This window comes from Eumetopias jubatus, unplaced genomic scaffold, assembly GCF_037043125.1.
Source record: "Eumetopias jubatus isolate StellerSeaLion01/CBP00866 unplaced genomic scaffold, mEumJub1_p1.0 scaffold_17, whole genome shotgun sequence".
Lineage (NCBI taxonomy): Eukaryota > Metazoa > Chordata > Mammalia > Carnivora > Otariidae > Eumetopias > Eumetopias jubatus.
The window spans coordinates 7,743,287-7,767,290 of NW_028274823.1; the positions used below are offsets into that span (position 1 = coordinate 7,743,287).

A 24,004-nucleotide genomic window follows, 5' to 3' on the forward strand; every position below is an offset into this window, starting at 1 on the left:
AGAAAAATGTTGAAGAGTAATCCTTACAATCAGAAAATAACACTGAAATACAGATTAAGTTCCTTGATAGCCTACACCGTCAAAATCTAGTTCTGTCTGGAGCACAAAAAAAATAACTGTACATCACCTATTGGCACAATAAAATCGCCGGAATGTCCCTAAGATAACTACTAGCATGTTAATACCAATATAATTTTGAATATTCAAACTTTTATGAAAAATATTCAATATTTAAAACATACTCAAAATTCAATTCATACTAAACACATTCAATATTTAAAAAGGTTCCTAGGATTCTTCCCTGGGCTTATTACTAACACCACACTAAAATGAAGACTTCATGATTTAATGCCAACTAATTTATGAAGTAACTTCCACAGCAAATTTAATAATTACTTTTTTTAATGGCAGCCACTAAAGCCATTTTCTTATATCCCTTCTCAACTAAATATCATCCTGCCACCTATTTTTAACCAGAAAAGTGAAAAATCCTAGGCAGAGTAAGAGAAGCTTTTGCCTCCCTTTCACAGAGATTTTTCCTGACCTGAAAAGCTCAATCTTTGGCTTTGTATGTGTATTACTGTGTCTCTGTCCGCCAAGTCCTCACTCCATTTATACTGTGAACTCCGTTAAGAGGACAAATTCACTACAAGAAAGGCTATAATTTATTAGCCAAAATAAAAATCACACTTACTAAGGTTTTAGTTTCCATGCTATAACCTCCACCTTGCACATGGTCAGAATAAAAGTATGATTTATAAATCAGACCAAAGACAAGATTCAGTCTTCATCCTGGCTCAGATTCTGACTTCCTCAGTAGACTCTACGGGCAAAGCGTGCTAAGTGGTTCTGACTGTGAATAGCTAGTCCTGTAAAGGAAACCAAAACTGAGTTTCACTTGAAGCCTGCTACTTTATCCAGAAGTATTTATTTTTTTAAAAAAGCCTTTATTTTAATCCTACTCGTTTCTTTTAATAATGGACTACTGTATTTAGCACTTTAATTTAATAAATTAAATTTATTTAACAATAAAATTAGCTGATTGGGCTGGTCATGACACGGGAAAGACATTTTTCTCTAAAGCCTTAAACATGTGTGTATATTCACTAATGGCATTGTTAATATTAAGTTAGTAGTGTTAAGTCAGTTCCTACCCATATTACTTGTTATTACTGAAAAGAAAAAGATGGTGTAAACCAAGTGAGTAGAAAAAGCAAAAAATACGGCTTGTATTTACCCTGAAGTCTTTTTCTCCTTCAGCAACTGTATTTTTTCCCTAACCCAGGTTATTTATATTTATATTGCTTAGATTTTGAAATTTAGTTTGTACATATGGATTACACACACTCTTAACACCAGTCCAAAAGTGTGTTGAAGAGCAAGGAACTATAATCATATAAGCATCCATAAAATGGACAATCTAATTTAATGGCAATTTTCATATTCATTAGGCAGTTTCTTCCTTTAGTTTCTCAGGAATGAAATATAAATAAGTTGCTTGTGCTATTGGAAAAAAACATGATCAAGTAGAAACTTATGACAAGAACAAATGACATAATGAATACACATCCAGGGCTACTATAAGTAATTTCAGTATTTCATGTAAAATATTCACATTCAAAACATCATGCTTGCTTCAGTAAGTCTTACTTTGATATGTTTACAGGCCCAACTAAACAGCTTGTGACCTTACATTATCTTAGCTAATCTTCATGGAACTAATGTGCCAGCACATGTTTAAATGTCCACGTGTGACAAAAGACAAAAAAAAAAAAACTACTATAAAAAAATAGAATCATTGTCATATATGCCTGGTAAATAGCCTCCCTCTTTAAAAATCCAGGTAACTGGGCGCCTGGGTGGCTCAGTTGGTTGGGCGACTGCCTTCAGCTCAGGTCATGATCCTGGAGTCCCTGGATCGAGTCCCGCATCCGGCTCCCTGCTCAGCGGGGAGTCTGCTTCTCCCTCTGACCCTCCCCCCCCATGTGCTTTCTCTCTCTCTCTCTCTCTCCCAAATAAATAAATAAATCTTTAAAAAAAAAAAATCCAGGTAACTAAGCAATACCAAAACCATGCTCCAAAGTTTTAAGGCAAGTGCATTATATTAAACAATGATGTATACAGTATCAACTCTATGGGAAATTAAGACTTTGTAGAAATACCGTTTTTTAGTAACTGAAAACTAAAACTCATTGGAGAGGATTATCTGAGAGAGCCATTTGTACCTGCTGTAATCAGTAAATGGAATGGAAGAGTAAAGATAACTTTGGCTCAACTATATGCTTTTGCATTATTGAGATGAAATTAACACTAAGCACACGTTTTCTTCCAGTTGTCAAAAATCCCCCCAAAAACATAAAATTATGTTTAATAGCAACCAGCTCTGAGAATTACTATTATACACTGAAATAAAACTGTTACTAAATATCTCTTAAGTTAATATACAGTCATATACCCAAGTAAATTTAATTTACAAGTCTAATTTTACATGTAACAGACTTCTAAATTCTATCCAATGAATCATACTTCAATTAATTGGTACAATATAAAAGCAAAAATAAAATCTGCACAATCTGGACCCTCTTTAAGGAGAAGCAGACACAACTTCTACTCTTCAAACAAATATTCCTTGGTTCGAATGCAATACCAGCAATTCCCATCCTGTGGACCAAAGAATCCATGAATCCATTTGTGCATCAAGCTCTACCTGTAGACAGACTGAATAATGTCTCCAAGTATATCAAGCAGTTCTAAACTGATCAATGCTTTTGATTATATACTTCCCACTTGAAATAATAATAAAAGCGCAAGTATTATGGTATATGGATTAATGATCAGGGGAAAACAGAGGCTAGCAACTGAACATTTTTTATATTGTCATGCTTAATAATTAATTAGACCATGGTCATATTTGTGAAGCATTACTAAACACTGTAGAAGAAATAGATCTCTATTAAAGGCAATTCCTCAAAATTGTAGCTACTCTACAACTTCTCCCAACCACCTACTAAAACCCTATGAAAAAAAAAAAACTGGAGATGTGAAATAATCCTCATCATGTATAAACTCTGTAAGAAAGAGAGAAGCAGGGTGCCTGGGTGGCTCAGTTGGTTGCGTCTGCTAATGGCTCAGGATGTGATCTCAGGGTCCTGGGAGAGAGCCCCAGGTCAGGCTTCCCTGCTCAGTGGGGAGTCTGCTTCTCCCTCTCCCCCTCCTCCTGCTGTGCATGCTCTCTCACTCAAATAAATAAATCTTCAAAAAAAAAAAAAAAGGAAAGAAAGAAACAGAGAAGCCCATTTGCCTATTAGTTTCAAATGGTTAAGTCGTCCAAACAAAGGACTAATAGCAGTCCTTAAGGTTTCGTATTAGCTTTATTAAATATGAGTCTGTATTCAGTAATATAAATATTAACTCAATATAAATTGTTGATATAAATATTAACATAAATCTATGGAAATTTATAAATGCTCAGAAAGCATCTTAGGGGAACACAGATGAAAGTTAAAATTAGGTTATTCCAAGCATGCTGAATTTTCAGTTTCTGTTACACCATCATATGGTAATTCTGAACTGTAATATTGATATATAAAAAGTACTACTTAACTCTTAAGCCAAAAATCCCACACAGTTATTCCCTTTTCTCCTCCACATCTTTCTACACCACTGTCCTTCCTCACAACAGTCAACAGAAAAAACAACTGGCCTTGAGCAAGATCCTGAAGATTGATGGTACAGTGAACCCTCTATCCATAAATCTGACCTCATTTCAGGGCTCCAATACCGTATCACATCCCACATTAAACCTCTTCTCTTCCTCTCACAGCAAACTCTTAATCCTGACTTCTACTGTACCCATTAAGGACACCATGAGGACCTCTGCACCCAGCACAGAAATGCAGAATCCTCTTGAATTTTGCCTTTCCCCCCACCAGAGTCTCTCTGGTGGTTTCTGTCCAATCAGTTCCTTTCTTCCCATTTCCCACTGCCATCAACCCTTCTCAGTCCAGGTCAGAACTACTCTAATAGCCTTCTAAGCGCCTTCCCTTTCTAAATCCACCCAGCTTACTGTTACCAGAAAAATCCTCCTAATAGCAAGGCACTCTTTCTGACGCAATTCTGCAACTGAATGAACTCCCAACTCCTTCCAGTAGTCGCACACAACACCCACCTCACAGATTCGCTCCCAAACACCTCACACATACCCCAGCCTCATGCACGTACCACCCCCACCCCACCCAAATGATAGGCACTACCTTTACAAACACAAGCATAACAGATGCACATGTTCAACTTGTGGCAAATCCCATCCCTTCTTTAAAGCTCAGTTCAAGTCTCATCTCTCTCATGAGTTTTTTCCAAATCACTTCAACTACACTCCAAACCATCACACTTCTACTGGCATTTGGCACTATCTGTATTTCCTCCTGGGGCTAATTTCCAGAATATCGATTTGCGTGTGTGTGTTTCCTGTATTCTCAGTTTTCAATCAGGTAGCCAAGATTTCGAAAACTGCGGTTTTTTTTTTTTTTAAGATTTATTTGACAGAGACACCAAGAAAACTGCGGCTCAAGGGCGCCTGGGCAGCACAGTCTGTTAAGGGGCAGACTCTTGGTTTTGGCTCAGGTCATGATCTCAGGGTCATGGGATCAGGCCCCACATCAGGCTCCACGAGCAGCATGGAGTCTGCTTAAGTTACTCTCTCTCTCTCTCTCTCTCCCCCTCTGCTCTCCCCACCCCTGTGCTTGCTCAGTGCGCATGCACACATTCTCTCTCTCAAATAATTAAAAACAAAAACAAACTGTGGCTCAGGGCATCAAGTGGCATGGAATGTGGGCCAGCCCTATGTTTAGTAAAATCCACAGAACAGACCACACTGAGAGTACTGAAAAGACAGGAGTGGAGCTTAAAGCAATCTCAGGCAAAAAGAAATTTTAGAGGATGGGATCCACTCCTGTGGCAAGACCTCAGTAGACAACGTCTACCACTAACAACTAGGTACCAAACCGTAGGCACTCATGAGCTGGTTAATTGTTCAAGTCCTGCAATGTAAAGGACACAAGTCCTTTGTGTCCTATAAAGGTCACAAAAACTTTTACGATCATTAAATACCCTCTGAAAGTACTAAATCTATGTGAAATTTTGTAAAAAGTAATCAAGAATCAGATCTCAAGGGGTGTCTGGGTGGCTCAGTGGGTTAAGCATCTGCCTTTGGCTCAGGTCATGATCCCAGGGTCCTGGGATCAAGCCCGTGTCAGGCTCCCTGCTTCCCCCTCTCCTTCTGCTGCTCCCCCTGCTTGTGCTCTCTGTGTCAAATAAAATCTCAAAAAAAAAAAAAAGAATCAGATCTCAAAAATGTGCTGCCCTTCCTCCTATAGAGAGATCATAGTTATCTACATAACTTACTTTATTAAACATACTTGCTCAGGTCCCTTCCCAAAAATTTGTGGACAAGCTGGACAAAGTAAATTCAGTTAAAATAACAAAATTAAATAACACCTGCCATGGTGACCATGATCTTACTAGCACTGCGCCTGATTAACTGAGCCAATTACCCATACAACTAGTACATCTAACTTCATTCCAACCAAACCTAAGTCCCTGAAATATAACAAAGAATATAAAGTTTACATTTTAATATGTGAACATTGCAGAATCAGGAACAACTGTAATGAAAGCTACAAAATTCTAATAGTTTTTCTTTCAAACTACTTAGCAATCCATTGATTAGATCTATAGACACAAAAATTTACCCTATGTCAGGACACCTGGGTGGCTCAGTCAGTTGAGCATCTGCCTTCAGCTCAGGTCATGATCCCAGGGATTGAGTCCCTCATCGGGCTTCCTGCTCAGCAGGGAGCCTGCTTCCCTGTCTGCCTGCAGCTTCCCCTGCTTGTTCTCGCTCTAGCTCTCTGACAAATAAAATCTTAAAAAAAAAAAAAATTTACAATATGTTAAAACTCTTGCACAAAACAATATAATGCTCTTTCTTTTAATCTACTCCCTATTTTTTTTTAAGATTTATTTACTTGAGAGAGCGAGCGAGCGTGTGCACAAGCAGGGTGGAGGGGCAGCAGGAGAAGCAGACTCTCCACTCTGCAGGGAGCCTGGCGGGGAGTTCGATCCCAGGACCCTGAGATCATGACCTGAGCCAAAGGCAGTCGCTTAACCAACTAAGCCACCCAAGCACCCCATACCCCACACTCCACTCTTTTCAAGAGAAATTCTACCTCTTTAAATATGTACTAGGGCTTTATCTGTAATCTTGCCTACTTCCTCTATATTCTTCAGTTCCTACACATATACACATACATATATACACACTACATATACATATATACACAACCTATACACATACACCTATACATACATACATATATACATGCATGTATCTTTAACTACCATACCACCCATTTCAGCATGGTTCATTTGGACAGTTTCAGAGACTTCACAAGTCAATCATGCACACCCTATTATAATCCCAAACAAAACGAATGTAACCTAACAACCTACAGAAGTTACCAAAGGTCTACAATGTTCAGGGCATCTAATCAGATGAAACATGACAATGGTTTTCTTAAACATGAATGGAAGTGGGTTAGCTCCAAGAGTGCATTATCAACCCAGCATTTAAAAAATAACATTTGTAAGAACTATAAAGATGCTACCTCATTCAGAATTTGATTCTTTCACTATCCTATCTATTCTCTGTTCATACTAAACACATCAATCCCAATTAACAAAGTATCCATAGAAACCAAGAGTCATTACTATACCTAAGCCCAACTAAAGGCCATCTTTTTGCCAAACACTATGGATGCTTTTTGTGTGATATTTCGAGAAAGGAGGAGTACAAACTTGGAACTTTTAGATAATCAGTGAGTTCTGATGTAAAAGAAAGAAAAAGATAGGGGCGCCTGGGTGGCTCAGCTGGTTAAGCGTCTGTCTTCGGCTCATGTCACGCTAAGGTCATGATCCCAGCATCCTGGGATCAAGCCCATGTTGGGCTCCCTGCTCAGCGGGGAGTATGCTTCTCTCTCTCCCTCTGCCCCTCCCTCCTGTTAGTGCTCTCTCTCTCTGATAAATAAAATCTTTGAGGGGAGCCTGGGTGGCTCAGTCGTTAAGTGTTTGCCTTCGGCTCGGGTCATGATCCCAGGATCCTAGGATCGAGCCCCGTATCAGGCTCCCCACTCAGAGCGAACCCTGCTTCTCCCTCTCCCACTCCCCCTGCTTGTGTCCCCTCTCTCGCTGTCTCTCTCTGTGTCAAATAAATAAAATCTTAAAAATAAAAAAATAAAATCTTTGAAAGAGAGAGAGAAAGAAAGAGAGAGGGGAGGGATGTGAAAAGCAGAGGAAACCAAATGGATGAAATATTCCAAGGCAAAACCAACTCAGAGCTACCATATATTTTTCCCAATGCTTCAACTTTGCTCAAATTTGTTATTTTCCCTAACTTCCAATCCACTAAAGTTATTTTAATTAAAACACTTATTTATATGGGGTGCCTGGCTGACTCAGTCAGTAGAGCATGTGACTCTTGATCTCAGGGTTGTGAGTTCAAGCCCCAAGGTAGGTGTAGAGATTACTTAAAAATGACATCTTAAAAAGAAAAAAAAACTTATTTTATAAACCCAAGTTATTCACAAATGTTATTTATTAATAATGTAAAGTCATTCAACTCAATCATTTTTCTCAGGATTCCTAGTGTAATGACTAACAGGAAAATAGGACGGGGATTTTGTAATTTAGGTTTACACTGCAGGGACAAGGAGAACAAGCAGGCAAAGGCTGAGCAAAGGGCAATCTGGGAAGGAGCGCCAAAGATGGCCGAAGGCTAACGGCACTGCTCACCCAGTCATTAGAGATGGATGAAGGCCTAAGCCAACTCTGTCTTCCTCACAATTTTGTTGGGATCAGCCTTGTCCAACTAAGAAAACAGCTAAAACTTAAGCATTTACAGCATGCTACACATGTTCTAAGCACTGTGCATATACATTAACTACTTTAATCCTCAGAACCCTATGAAACAGGTACTAGTATTGTCTCCAATTTTAAAAACTGGAAACAGGAACAGAGAAGTTGAGAAACTTGCCCAAAGTCACAAAGCTACTAAGTGGCACAGCCAGGGATTCTGGCTCCAAAGTTGGTACTATACACATTACATAATAAATACACATTTATACTGCAGCCCATAGTCACTTATTCCAATAATCCAGAATCTGGACTATTAACGAACGGCAATGAGTTTCTCACTAAGCAGTCCCTTCTTAGATGACTATGACAGATTATATTTAAATGAGAAAACTTAGAAAAACTTATTTAACACACATTTTGCTCAAATTTTTGCTTTTTAAAATTACACAGAATTGGGGGCACCTGGGTGGCTCAGCTGGTTAAGCGTCTGCCTCTGGCTCAGGTCGTGATCCTGGAGTCCCGGGATCGAGTCCCACATCGGGCTCCCTGCTCAGCAGGGAGTCTGCTTCTCCCTCTGACCCTCCCCCCTCTCATGTGCTCCCTTTCTTTCTCTCAAATAAATAAAATCAAAAATAAAAATAAAAAAATAAAATAAAATTACATAGAATTGGGCGCCTGGGTGGCTCAGTCATTAAGCGTCTGCCTTCAGCTCAGGTCACGATCCCAGGGTCCTGGGGATCGAGTTCCACATCAGGCTCCCTGCTCAGCCAGGAGTTGGCTTCTCCCCCTGCCTCTGCCTCTGCTTGCGTGCTCTTTCTTGCTTTCTCTCTCAAATAAATAAAATCTTTAAATTAAATAAATAAATAAAATTACAGAGAATATTCCCACAGCATATCTAGATTGAGTACTACAAAATCTTTAAAAAGTTGAGCAATAAGCAAGACCTTAAAAAATTATTTATAAGGGGTACCTACCTGGGTGGCTCAGTCAGTTAAGCGTCTGACTCTTGATTTTGGCTAGGTCATGATCTCAGGGTCGTGAGACTGAGCCCTGCTTGGGACTCTCTCTCTCTCTCTCCCTCTGCCCCTCCCCCACCTCCCTCTCTTTAAAAAAAAAAAAGTTATTTATAAAACAAGATATACTGGGGCATCTGCATGGCTCAGTCGTTAAGCGGCTGCCTTCGGCTCAGGTCATGATCCCAGAGTCTTGGGATCGAGCCCCGCGTTGGGCTCCCTGCTCCATGGGAAGCCTGCTTCTCCCTCTCCCACTCCCCCAGCTTGTGTTCCCTCTCTCACTGTGTCTCTGTCAAATAAATAAATAAAATTTTTTAAAAAAGATAATACTAAATTTAGCATCTAAAATTGAGTAGGGAAAAAAAAACAACCTGGGAATATTCACCACGGTTCTCTACTATAAAATACCTTAAGGGATTTTTTATTTTGTTTTTTTTTATTTTATTTAATCCCTGAGAAAGAAAATATTATTAAAGCCAGACTGGGGGCATCTGGGTGGCACACTTGAGCATCCTGACTCTTGCTTTTGGCTCGGGTCATGATCTCAGGGTCGTGGGATCAAGCCCCACAGTCTGCTTGAGATTCTCTCTCGCTGTCCTTGCCCCTCCCGCTAGTGCTCTCTCTCTCTCAAATAAATAAATCTTAAAAAAACAGACTGACTTCCCTTAAACTAATACACTAATCCAGATTACTGAAGAAATTACAGTATGTAGATTAAAATTATAGAAAAGGCTTCCATTTTCATTTAGACAACTGAAAAACGGAGGATCTCCCCAAATGACAGATGTGTATGAACTGCAGCGCCTATACATACATGCCCCTTTTTTACAGGAAAGCAAAGACTGTGAGATAGCAAGTAAGTCAATTTTATCTTAGAGCCTCAACTTTCTCACTTGTTAAAAAAAAATAAATTAAGATAATCTCAAGAATCTCCATCCCACAAACTAAACTGTAACTATCAAAGAGTCTCAATATTCTTCTATGTAAAGACTCACTTTCAAATCTTGTTTACTGAATTTATTTTGCAAATACTCTATTTCCAGAAATAATGAAGCATTTTCTTAACTTTTCCCTGCTCCATTTGTTAAGTTCTGGTAGGCAAGCCCAATTTTTAAAATATATACTAAGTTAATGATCACTTAATAGATGTAAGCAGTATCAAAAATTTATTCTTAAAATAAAGCCATCAAACATTCATATACCACCTATGAATTACTTGTGCCAAATAATAATAGTTATCAAACCTGAATAAGATCAAGCTTCCAGATCTAATTACCGGTTTACAGGATTATAGGGGATAGAACTGATTCCATGGAGATGCAATCAGCAAATTCCTGTGTGTGGGGGTGTGTATTAAAATTTAAATACATGTTAAAAATTAACTTGAACACTGATGTGTTATTAAGAAATTATTAAAATTTTAAGGTGTGATTAACAGCGTGGTACCTATGCTCTTAAAACAGTCCTTTCCAGGGCGCCTGGGTGGCCCAGTCGGTTAACCATCTTGCCTTCAGCTCAGGTCATGATTCTGGAGTCCCAGGCTCAAGTCCCACATCGGGCTCCCCACTCTGCTTCTCCCTCTGACCCTCCCCCTTCTCATGCTTTCTCTCTCCCTCTCTCAAATAAATAAATAAAATCTTAAAAAAAATACAAGTCCTTTTCAGGGCGGCTGAGTGGCTCAGTTAGTTTAAGTGTCCAACTCTTGAATTCGGATCAGGTCAAGATCTCAGGTCTGTGAGATCAAGATCAGGCTCAGCACTGGGCATGGAGCCTGCTTAAGGTTCGCTCTCTGTCTCTCGTCTGCCTCTCACCCCCCTCCCTTTCTTTAAAAAAAAAGAAAAAAAAGAGTCCTTTTCTTTTACCGAAAATATTTACAGTGCTGTAAAATGTCTAGAATTTGCTTTAAAATACTCCACTGGAAGTAGGAGGAACATAAATGACAGATACATGAGAATTCATTTTTCTAGTCCATATATATGTATATGTGTGCTGGAAGCTTTTCATAATGAAAAATCTTTCAATCTATTAGGAAAGTAACAAATGCTGCTCAAGACTGAGAATTAAGGCTCAGACTATCAGAAAAAGAGCAGGAGGAGCTCCTGGGTGGCACAGTCACTTAAGCGGTGGACTCTTGGTTTCAGCTCAGGCTGTGATCTCAGGGTCTTGGGAAGGAGCCTCTTGTCGGTCTCTGTACTCAGCATGGAATCTGCTTAAGATTCTCTCTCTCCCTCTGCCCCCACCCCCCACGCTCATGCTCACTGAAATAATAAAATCTTAAAAAAAAAGAAAAGGAGCAAGAAGCAGTACACTGTGTAATATTCAGACTGCTACTCAAACCACGGTCCAGGAGCCTGTGATAGTCCACAAACTGTTTACTGGTCTGTAGAAAAATTGACAGCAAGCATTTTCAAAATTCTGTAGTAATTTTACAGGGTAATTTTATGACTACTGAGTCTAATAATAAATAAAACATTTGTGTTTGAGAAGCAATGTTAAAACATTTGGAAAACTTACAAATACAGCCTCTTTCTACAACTTGCAGGTACAGTTCATAAAATAAGAGAAAATCTATCAAATTATGAACCAAAGTTTATTTCATCTTAAACTTGCACAGGTGAATATCACACTTCAGAAAACTAAAAGTTAAAAAGTGATAAAAACCTGTCTTTTCAATGTCTCTCATGAACAAAGATGCAAAAATCCTCAAGAAAATATTGGCAAATCAAATCCAACAATGTATAAAAAGAATTATATACCACAAGCAAGTGGGGTTTATCCCAGATATGCAAGGCTAGTTCAATGTTCAAAAAATCAATTAATGTAATCCTTCATATCAACACACTGAAAAATAAAAAAACCACAAGATCACACAAATACATGCAGAAAAGGCATTTGACAAAATCAAACACCCATTCGTGGAGCAGGGGGTAAACTCTCAGCAAACTAGAAACAGAGGGGAACTTCCCCAACATGGTAAAGAGCATATACAAAAAAACTACAGCTAACATCATATTTAATGGTGAAAAACTAGAAACTTTTCTACTAAGATCAGTAATAAGGCAAAATGTTCCCTCTCCCCATTCCTTTTAACATCAAATTGGAAATTCTAGCTAATGCTGTAGAAGAAAACTTTAAAAAGTACACAAATTGGGAAGAAAAATAAAACTGTCTTTATTGAGAGATGATAGGACTATCTACATAGAAAACCCCAAAAAATCAACAAAATGACGCCTAGAGCTAATAAGTGATTACAACAAGGTTGCAGGATACAAGGTTAATATACAAAAGTCAATTGCTTTCCTATATAACACAATGAACAAACGGAATTTGAAATTAAAAACATTATCACCATTTACACTAGCACCCCCAAAAGTGAAATACTTGGGTATAAATCTAACAAAACACATACAAGACCTATATGAGAAAAACTATAAAACTCTGATGAAAGAAATCAAAGAGGAACTAAATAAATGGATTATTATTCCATGTTCATGGAAGGGCAGACTCAAAACTGTCAAAATCTCACTTCTTCCCAACTTCATCAAGAGATCCAATGCAATCCCAATCAAAACGCCGGGAAGTTATTCTGTGGGTATCAACAAAGCAATTCTAAGTTTATATGGAGAACCATAATTTCCAGAATAGCCAACAAAGTACTGAAGGAAAAAAAAACAAAGTCTGAGAACTGATACCCCTAACTTCAAAACTTACTATAAAGCTACAATAATCAAGACAGTGTGTTATTTGCAAAATAGACAAGTCAATGGGATAGAACAGAGCCCAGAAAGAGACCTACAAATATAGTCAACTGATCTTTGACAAAGGAGTAAAGGCAACACAATGGAGAAAAGATGTCTTTAAAAAAAAAAAAAAAATGGCACTGGAACAACTAGACACCCATATGCAAAGAATTTACCCTAGACACAGACCTCACATCCTTCACAAAAATTCACTCAAAATGATCACAGACCTAAATGTAAAATGAAGAACTATAAAATTCCTAGAAGACAAAATAAAAGGATATCTAGATGACCTTAGCTATGGCAATGACTTTTTAGATAAAATACCATGAAAAATACTTTCTGAAGTACTTCTTATTACAGTTAAAAACTTCCACTCTGCAAAACACACTGTCAAGGGAATGAAAAGATAAGCCAGAAAATAGGAGAAAATATTTGCAAAAGCCCTATCTGCTACAGGACTGTTATCCAAAATATACAAAGAACTCTTGAACCTTAACAATAACAAACAATCCAATTAAAACATGGGCAAAAAATCTAAACAGACAAACCTCACCAAGGAACATCTACAGATGGCCAATAAACACATGAAAAAAATGTTCAACATCCTATGTCAAGAGGAAACTGCAAATTAAAATAACAATTAGGGACCATTACACACCTATCAGAACGACCAAAATCCAGAACACTGATAACCCCAAATGCTAGCGAGGACATAGAGCAACAAGACCTCTCATTCATTACTGATGGGAATGCAAAATAGTATAGCCACTTAGGAAGAGTGTTTGAGCGTTTACAAAACTACACATGCTCTTACCATACAATCCAGCAACTGTGCACCTTGGTATTTACCCAAAGCAGCTGAAAACTTATGTCCACACAAAAGTCTGCATACAGATGTTATTCGTAATTGCCAAAACTTGCAAGCAACCAAGATGTCCTTCAGTAGGTGCGACACATGATCTGAGGTGAATGGATAAACTGTGGTACGATGAAATACTATTCAGCACTAAAAACCAGTGAGGGATCAAGCCATAAAAAGACACAGAGGAACCTTAAATGCCTATTACTAAGTGAAAGATGCCAATATGAAATGGCTATATACTGTGTAATTCCAACTACATGATACTCTAGAAAAAGCAAAACTAAGGAGTAAAAAGATCAGTGGTTGCCAGGGGTTGTGGGGAGGGGAGAATGTACAGGCAGCGCAAAGAGGATTTTTAGGGTTGTAAAAATATGCTGTATGACACTATAATGGTGGATACTTGTACATTCTATGGGTTTTGACATATATAGAATGACAACACTAAGAGTGAACCTTAACGTAAACTATGGAGTCTGGTTGATAATAATTCATCAACTGTAACAAATGTACCACTCTGCTGTGATTGATACTGGGGAAGGCTATGCATGTGTTGGGGCAAGGGATATAGGAGAACTCTCTATACTTTCTGCTCAATTTTGCTATGAACCTATACCGCTCTAAAAATAAAAGTCTATTTTTAAAAATCTGCTTAATGTTTCTTTTTAAGTCACTAATACACAGGAAACATTTTCTTTAAAAAAAAAAAATCAGCTCTCAAAGAATGATAGTTTTAAAAAGGCCACAGTAACTTTTGGTTTGAACCTAAAGCTGTTTCTAAAAAATAAAACCAAATTTGAAATACAGTCACACCTAAAATCTTAAATTAAAAAAACAAAAAGACACAGAAATTAGTATGAAGAGCTCCCAGTGACCAAATCTGGATCAACTTGAGCATCACCATAAACAATGACAATTTTTTTTTAATTTTTTTAAGATTTTATTTATTTTAGAGGAGAGAAAGAGAACAAGCAGGGGAGGAGGAGCAGAGCGGGAGGGACATGGAGGGGGGAAGAATCCCTCAACCACACTCCACGCTGAGCACCGAGCCGACTAGATGCGGGGCTTGATCCCAGGAACCCTGAGATCACGACCTGAGCCGAAACCAAGGGTCAGGCACTTAACAGACTGAGCCACCCAGGCACCCCGACAATAAAGATTTTAAAACACTGACTAAAATAAAAATCTGTAAGTCTACACAGACACCGATAAACACACAAATAAGTAAATAAGAGAAAGCTCCTCCTTACAGTAAAAATCCAACTAATAAATGCAAAAAGTAACTGGATTAGAAAATCACCCTTTGGAGGCGCCTGGGTGGCTCAGTCCGTTAAGCATCTGCCTTCGGCTCAGGTCATGATCCCAGGGTCCTGGGACCAAGTCCCACATCCGCAAGGAGAAGCAAGAAGCCTGCTTCTCCCTCTGCCTGCAGTTCCCCCTGCTTGTGTGCACTCCCTGACAAAATCTTTTTTAAAAAATGGCAAAAGACTGCAACACATAATCTGAGATTTTCTTTTGCCTTTATAAAGAACATTAATGGAGTAAGTGCCAAATTTGAGTAAGATTTATAGAATCTTGGGGCACCTGGCTAGCTCAGGTGGTAGAGCATGCGACTCTTGATCTTGGGGTTGTAAATTCGAGCCCCATGTTGGGTGCAGATATTACTTAAAAATACAAAAATAATAAAACCTGCATCTTAAAAAAAAAGATCTGTAGACTCTTATTAAGAATAACATATCATACAATGTTAATTTCCTGTTTTGATCATTATATTGCGGTTATGTAGCAGAAAGCCCAATATTTTTAGGAACTATACACTGACATATTTAAGGATAAAGGGGTACTGATTTTCAAACAGCTCTGGGGAGAATATATGTTATTTATATAGATCCACATCACACAATAAATCTTACTATTTACAAAGTACTTTCACATACATTATTTTTATCCTGATAAAAACCATGAAATAGGTATAAAAGAGTCCTTTTATCAGGGAATAAATCTGCCTCTTATACCCTAAGCCTTTCTCAAGAATTAGCCCTTCTTTCCATCCGTATCAAGCCCTAGCTCATCATTTCTTTCCTCAACTATTTTTATAACTGGTTTTCCCACCTTCTTACTCCACATCTCTACCAGAGCGGTCAAAAAAGACGGAAAAGAGGGGCGCCTGGGTGGCTCAGTCAGTTAAGCATCTGCCTTCAGCTCAGGTCATGATCCCAAGGTCCTGGAATGGAGCCCTCCATCGGGCTCCCTGCTCAGCGGGGAGCTTCCTTCTCGCGCGCGCAAATAAAATCTTTAAAAAAAAAAAAAAAAAAAAAAACAAGGAAAAGAAAAAAAATCTGATGTTGCTGTTCTGCAGCTCTGAAATTTTCAAGAGCATCCTACCAAAGTTAAAAATCCTAAACAGGGTATCAAAGGCCCTTCCTGACAGGTCTTTTAAGTATCTGCTCAGTCACAGAAACACAAAAACGCACTTCAAGAATATCCTACAATATTTTCCTTTAGTGATTTACTAGTGCCTTTCACCAAAGTGTTAAGGTGAAATCTACTTTAATCTACTATGGAAGATCAGTTCCGTCTCTTGATGTTTATATTTATTTCTCCCATATACAGGAAAATGTACTTCACTTCTTAGACGCAAATTCAAGTCCCTCTCCACCTCTTACTGAATCTCAGATATTGGCCAAATGATTAAGACCCAAAGGTCTTCACTGAAAAAAATGCTAATAATGCCACACCTGTCTTTAAGTAGGTACTAAAACTAATAACCTCAAGATCCACATCCCATAATTAATACTACCAACAACTGCCAGCTTGAAATAACACCACCTTAAATTACGTATGGAGCTTTAGGCCACAGAACACTTACATTATTTCCCTTAATCCTAAGAACCCTCAGGTATTCTCCCTTAAGATACTCTAGAATCTTCCTGAGGTACAAGTATATTCATTTTAATGACAAGGAATCCAGGGCTCCAGGAAAAGTAAAATGACTTGCCCAGGGTCACAAAGCTTTAAGAAATAAACCCCGAATTCTGACTCTGGTTTTTTCTCACTAGTGTACCAGAGCCTTCCAGGATTACAAAAGCATTTCCCTAGAATAAAACATGAATATTAGGTGACAAGACAGGCTGACTGTAGTCACTGTCTCTAGCTACCACAAAGCACTGACACTGACACTACCTCCAAAACAAGTCCCAGAATCTTGACTTTCCTCCAGAATCCCCTAGGTGTGAACCCCTAGTCCCAGGCACCATCAACTCTCCTGTGGATTACTGCAAAGCCTCCCCACTATTCTCACTGCTTTCTAATCTATCCACCATCCTTACATAGAAGCCAGATGGATTCTTTAGAAATGTAAACCCGATCACAACACAAGGATTTAAAATCCTCTAATGGCTTCCCAATCCACTCAGAATAAAATTAAAACCAGCCCTTCTTAAAAATCTCTACATAAAAAATGGAATTCATTCTGTTCCCTTTTACCAGCAAGCTCGATCTCACGTTAAGAGTTTTATATTTGAAATCTCTTCTGCCTTGAATGCTCTATCCCCAGATTTTCATATGGCCAGCTGTCGTCACTGAGATCTAGGTTTAAACACCACCTCCAAAGAAAGATTTTCCCTGACCACTCAGTCACATCCACCAAATCACCCTGCTTGCGTTATCTACATGGCACTTAACCACTATCTGGTTTTTCCCCTTGTTTGCTCCTAGACTGCCTCTCCATACAGGAATGTAAATACAAGTCTTGTTCACCTGGGTATCTCAACATCCAGTATGGTTGCTTTTTGAACAGTGACTAGGTCATTATTAAATGTTTTAATTTCAGTAGCCTTTGTAACAGTGTTTTATATAATCTACTTTTTGAAAATCTTAAACAACTTCAGAACACACAGTAAGTGCCCAAAAATTAATCTGCTGGATGAATTTATATAAAAACAATGCCTTCAGATTTTCAACTTAATAAATATCCCCCATATATCCCACCATACACACAAAGAGAGACAGAGATGGAGTGGGGAGACAGAATTCTCTCTTCCTGTCTGTGAAGATGATCCATACTGAAGAGGATCACTCCACCTTTCTAATTCCGAGTCCCACAATACTAGCTCTGGGGAAAGTGAGGCAAGGACTGGATAGGAGTGCCTTGCCAACCTCATCCACATGCTTTAGCTATCCTGAAGCCTCTGCTGGTCCTTAAACAGGACATGTAATTTTCACGTCTCCATACCCTCACACACAAGTTCGCTTCTGCACAGGACGCTTGCCCCTTTCCAACCCCCATCTTACCCAGTTTCAGAAACGTAGTACTTCTGCAAGGACCAGCTTAAATGTTCCCATCTCTATAAAGCCCTTCCTGACCCATAACTAACCTGTACTAATTCAGTCACTTCTTTACCACTTCATAGTACTTAGTTTTGTGAATTATGGTTTGTTTCCAATGACTGCCTGTAGAAAATTCACCTTTATGTCTCTATAAACAGTGTCTCCTCTGCAACAGTCACTTACTCATCATTTAGGCAATAAAAAGCAAAGAAATATTCTACTGGTATTTACTGAATGGATAGCATTTCAAAACAAAATTAGTCAAAAACTGCAAATTACTGTAGTTCCCATGTGAAAACAAACTTTAGCTTCACAAAACACCAAAAAACGAGTTTTTATAATAAAAATTTTTAATAACATATTACCCACCCTGACCAAAAAAAGCAAAGGATTTAGAAGTGTTATTGTTAAGAATCACAGAAATGATGTCTTCCCTTCAGAACTCCAATCAAAGTGTATTGCTGCAATTTAACAGTTACCATATGACCCAGCATTCCCAGGTATATACCCAAGCGAAATGAAAACTTATGTCCACCAGACACTTGTACACAGTTATTCATAGCAGCATACTTCGTAACAGCCAAAAAGTGGAAACAACCTAAATGTCCATCAATCAATGAATGGATAAACACAAAACAAAATGCGGTATATCCATACAATATTAATTATTCAGCCATAAAAAGAGTACCATTACATGTTAGTTACAATACGATAAACCTTGAAAACATTATGTTAAGTGAATGAAGCCAGACATAAAAGAGGTCATATTGTATGACTGATTCCACTTATATGAAATGTACAGAACAGGCAAAACCATAGAGACAGAAAAATCAGTGGTTCCCAGGAACTGAGGCAAAAGAGGGAATGATTGGCTGATGGGTACAGTTTTTGGGGTGATGAAATGTTCTGGGTAGTGGTGATGGCTACACAACTTTGTGAAATCACTAAAAACTAATGAATTATATACTTCTTAAAAGAGTGAATTTCGGGGCACCTGGGTGGTTGGCTCAGTTGATTAAGTGTCTGCCTTCCGCTCAGTTCATGATCCCAGAATCCTGGGATCAAGCCCCAGGTGGGGTTCCCTGCTCAGCTGGGAGCCTGCTTCTACCTCTGCTTTTGCCCCTCACCCCCACCCCCTGGCTCACACACGCACTTCTCTCTCTCTCAAATAAATAAAATCTTAAAAAAAAAAAAATTTCATGGTATATGAAATAAACTTCAATGAAATTGTTACTTTAAAATTAAGAAAAAAAGTGGAAAGATATGCAACTGATTCCCACAAGCTTTATGCATGCAAATATTCTTTTTTTTTTTTAAAGATTTTATTTATTTATTTATTCATGAGAGACAGAGGGAGAGAGAGAGAGAGAGAAGCAGAGGGAGAAGCAGGCTCCCAAGGAGCAGGGAGCCCGATGCGGGACTCGATCCCAGGACTCTGGGATCATGACCTGAGCCAAAGGCAGATGCTTAACCATCTGAGCCACCCAGGTGCCCGCAAATATTCTTTTATTTACGTGCATTCAAGCCACATCAAATTTTGACTTACCAAATGGTGAAAAGCCAAAATTATGTTGTGTTGATTAAGGAGAGAGTGAGACAGCCTGCCCTCAATATAGGAACTATAAAGGAAATTAGTTTTTTCATTACTGAAAAGTTAAATTCACTAGGCAGCTGAAAAATTATCAACTTTATATTCAATTTACCTGACCAACATCCATTTTAAAATTCAAAAATTCAAAAAAAAGTTTTTAAAGATTTTATTTATTTCAGAGCGAGAAAGAGAAAGAGTGTGTGAACACAAGTGGGGGGGCGCAGAGGGAGAGGGAGAAGCAGACTCCCCACTGAGCAGGGAGCCCGATGTGAGACTAGATCCCAGGATCCTGGGATCATGACCTGAGCAGAAGGCAGACGCTTAACCGACTGAGCCACCTGGGCGCCCCAAACTGATGGCTCTTGTCAAAAATTGCATCTTAACCAAAATACCACCCTCCCAGAAAGCAAAGAATGCTTACTGATCCAGATTTCTCAAATGGTAAAATTACCGGTATCAACTCCACGGAAGTGCCTTTTACAAATGCAAATAGCCTAAGTAAAAATGCTTAATATGTTTGGAAAGTCTGTTAACAGACTAACTTCAGCTTCGATTATGCTAAAAAGGTTTCTGAAGCTACCTTCTAAAAAAAAAAATCAATTACAAGGAAAAAATATTTTGATGAACTGGAAGAAGAGGACAAGTTTCCACATACATGCAATGGATAAATCAAGATTGTTTACTGCTAAGAGACTACGTATCCATAAAATACCAAGCCTCCTACTCATACACACAACAGAAACATTTTCCGACTACATCAGCACCCACCCAGGTACTATATAATTATACATGTTATCCTCGGTATACAAAAATACTATGGACCGGCTTGTTTGTGTTTTCTTCCAACAGTGTTGACAGGTAACAGTGAATCACACATTCTCCTGTGTCTCATCCGCCTCATGATCAATGTCACCCACTGCCAACATCTGAGGTGAAGGATGCAAACAGACTACAGATTATTTTCTCCTTCTCATGATGCTAAATGCTACCTGTATACAAATATGGAATGACCTCCCCCTTAGCATTACTGGTGCCAAACTCAAACCCAAGTAACTGCACGAGACTCAAATCTGAAGTAAACTACAGAAATGCAGTACTTATTTTTATTTGAATGATACATGATCATTACCAAATCACTGCGCACTCTCTACAGGAAGAAAACCACACTAATAATAGAAATAAACATACTGACAAAAAAAATTTGAGACAGACATAACTTCAAATATTCTATTTCATAAATCATCAAAATCCCAGAAACCTCACTACTTAGAAGCCTATGAACAGCATATCCTAGAACAATTCTATAACCAAAAATACTTTGTCAGATCATGTATCCATATTTCAGTGCTGAATATATGGTCTTCACAGAAAAAGAACTCATACCCATTTCTCAGAGGTCTTAAAATCTAATTGGGAAGTAGAATAAAAACATAAAAAGATATATTGAAATCCAGCCTAGCATATGCTAAGAAAAAAAAAAAAGTCCCCCACAAAAAAAGAAGTGAAGAGAAAAAGAAGTGAATAGATCCCTTGAGGTTGTAGTCCAAAAGGCTTCTCAAGAGACAGGACTCAACTGGGCCCAAAGTAAAGAGAACATCCATGAATACTGCGGAAGAGGGTTTCAAACAGAAAAAAAGGCACAAAGAAAGGCCAAGAGGAGGGACTTCACAGCAGCAACAAACAAGTTAGTTTGGCTAGAACTAAGAATCCACAAAGGGAAGAAAAAAAGAGTTAAGACTGAAGTGGATCCGGGCCAGGTTACAAAGAAACTTCACCACCACACCAAGAAGCTTAAACCTTACTTTGCATGTAACGAGTGTTCTGGAAGTTTTTATGTTGTGAGTGAGGGGATGAGAGTGTTAAAATGTTCAAGATATTATTAACCCAAAGCATAAGCAAGCACAAATATTCCAAATGAGACTGCACATCACTGGGAGAAAATGCGTTCAAACCCAGGCCTAAGAGTTTATTACTGGGGGAGAAGGGAGGCAGCAGCAATGCTCAAATTATAAAACTTAACCAAGTGAAATAAAAACCTAAGTGCTCTACTTTTCCAACTCCCATTTAAAGTTTCCACTTATTATAAAAGCAATGTAAGTGTAAAGCACATTGAACAGCCCTCACTATATCAATTACACATAGTAGGCAATTTACCTCAAATATTGTACAACTGGACGGAGAGTTCCATAACTGTTTTAACCCTGAGCCCTTAAATGTGATATGCCGTGACCCTTATCAGTGTACAGAGGCGGACTGGGGCCATAAGTTGAAAATACACAACCAAGAATGAGTTCATCATACTAACCCAGGCATATTTCAAGAGTAACTAAATGAGTGTCTCAATGCTCTGAGTGTCTCAATGTTCTGAAGCATTAATAAAAGGTGTTGAAACATTAACAGAAATAAAAATCCCTCATGGCATTCAACTATCCTCCCCAAAGATTAAAATGTGTCAGTACTGTCCTTTTAGTTTCCCTAATAGCCCAAAAAAACCAATGTCATGAAATTTTAGTATAAGTAAGTGAATGCATATCTTAGAATTACCTCATTTAATTAATAATAACCAGGAGACGAGATTCAGCTTTATTTATTTTTCACAAACACAGTTTACGTGACTTTTCCAAGGCCCTTGGCACAAACCAAGATCAAAATTTTTTATGGTTTCCCCTGGCGTATCCATGTTTGATCAAAACAGGGGTACCCTTGAGGTGGCACAAGTGATAAAGTCAACTAAAAGACCACAAGGAGAAGAACCACTCATTATATAAGGTTTCCAAGACTGGAGGGTTTCTCAACTGTAGTCCGAAACCAATATTCTCGTACGTTAAATGTATTGACAATACCATAAACCATACCGTGAGCAAAGAGACCTAAATAGAGAGTAGAGAGGATGGCCCTGAACCTGATAGTAGTCTATGGAGTTAATGGAAAAGGAGACCCAATCGACAGAAACTCAAAATTCTCAGCCACAGTGTTTCAAAACACCAGTGTATCTCAAAGATAATGGGCCGGTTCAAACTTCCAGGGTGAACCCAAACTGCCTGTCCCTTGCGCTTAACGCCAAGTATTCATTACAGTCCTTTTGTCTGTGAAATAACCCATACCAAACCACTGCGGAGAAAAAAACAAGATACTTGCACTGAACAACTGTTATTGCGAGCGAGGGGTAGACAATCCTTCCCCTAGTTCCAACTGCTCCCCAGCCCAGCCCCGTCGCCCCCCACCTCTATTTTCGTAGAAATGGCACCAACCGGAGGCCACCTTGGGAGGCAGAGAGGAAGCGGCTGAAGGGCCGAAATACAAGTTTGGAGACCAGCACCAACTTGTGGAGATGGAACCAAGTATTACGGCCTATTGCAGAGTAGGAGCGAAGCCCCACTCACCCGCCCGTAGGTGGCAGGAAAAGAAGTTGGGGGGCGGGAGGGGGGCAATCTGGCGGAAGAGAGGTGGCAAGGTAGGCAGCGCGTCCAGCCGCGGCTGTTCGATGGTCGGTAAACAAGCGCGGCGGACCCACCCTCCCAGAGCCCCGGGCCTGTCCCCGCACCGGAGAAAGCCCAAGATGGGAGCGCGGCGGCGGCCGACCGAGCCCCCTCGCCCGCGACACCGCCCCAGGGGGCGCGGGCGGGCGGCCCCGGAGACCCGGGCGCCTCCACGGGGCGAGGGGCCGAGCAGGCCGCAGAGGGGGCCGCGAGGGGCCTGCAGTGGGGGCGCCCTCCCGGGGCCCAGTTACCTGGCGGCGGCAGCTCCTCCAGCTCCTGCTCCTTCTCCCCGTCCGATGCTCAGCGCCCGGCGGCGGCGGCGGCGGCGGCGGCGGCGGCGGCGACTCCCCGAGCAGCCCGCGGCGACGAGCCGAGCCCGGCCCCTCTCCGCCTCCCTCCGTGCCGCCGCCCGTCCCGCTGCTGCCGCCTCCGCCCTCTCCCCTCAGTCAGGACATGGTCTCCGCGGGCCCGCGCGCGGCTCCCGGCGGCCGGGGGCGGGGGGGAGGGGGCAGAGGGGGCGGAGAGCAGGCGCGGAGGCGGGGTGCGCTCGGGAGGGAGAGGGGAAAGAGTGGTGGGGGGTCGGCCTCGGGCGCTGCGGCTCCTAATGGCGTCGGCGAGGGGCCCCGGAGCCAAATAAACCCCACGGTGAGCGGCACAACGTCAAGGCCGGACCCCGCCGCTCACCGCCCTGTCATTGGCCCGGAGGCCGCCAGCGACGCAGCCAATGGACGGCCGCCTCTTTCCGGGCGCAGGAGGCGGGCCGCGGAGAGGTGACGTCATGCCCGCGCCCGGCCCCGATTGTGAGGCTGCTGCCCGCCGGGCTGCGGGCCCTGGGCGCCTTGCGGGGCACGCCGAGAGGCGACAGAGCGGTGCGACGTACTCGGGGCGGGGGGACGCAGGCGACGCGCCGGGGGCGGCCCCGTGGCTGGCCGGCTCCCACTGCCCTGTCTGTGCTACCGATTCGCCCGACTTCCAAGCCCAACCCTGGGTCTCAGAGCTCCCGAGTTACTCAGTGACAGATTCTGCCTCGCTGTAATACAAACTCTTTATAAGACATCGGGGAAGATCAATGTTTAGGG

At 40.4% G+C, this 24,004-nt stretch overlaps 1 protein-coding gene across 1 annotated transcript in view; it reads right to left on the reverse strand.

Moving 5' to 3' along the window:
* The window catches only part of ZRANB1 (zinc finger RANBP2-type containing 1), a 62,224-nt gene extending 38,900 nt beyond the window's left edge, over positions 1–23,324 (reverse strand). The window contains exon 1 of the mRNA XM_028119974.2: positions 23,177–23,324. The gene's annotated coding sequence lies outside the window, so the exon portion shown is untranslated. The remainder of the gene's footprint in view (positions 1–23,176) is intronic.
* Between the last annotated feature and the right edge of the window lie 680 nt (positions 23,325–24,004).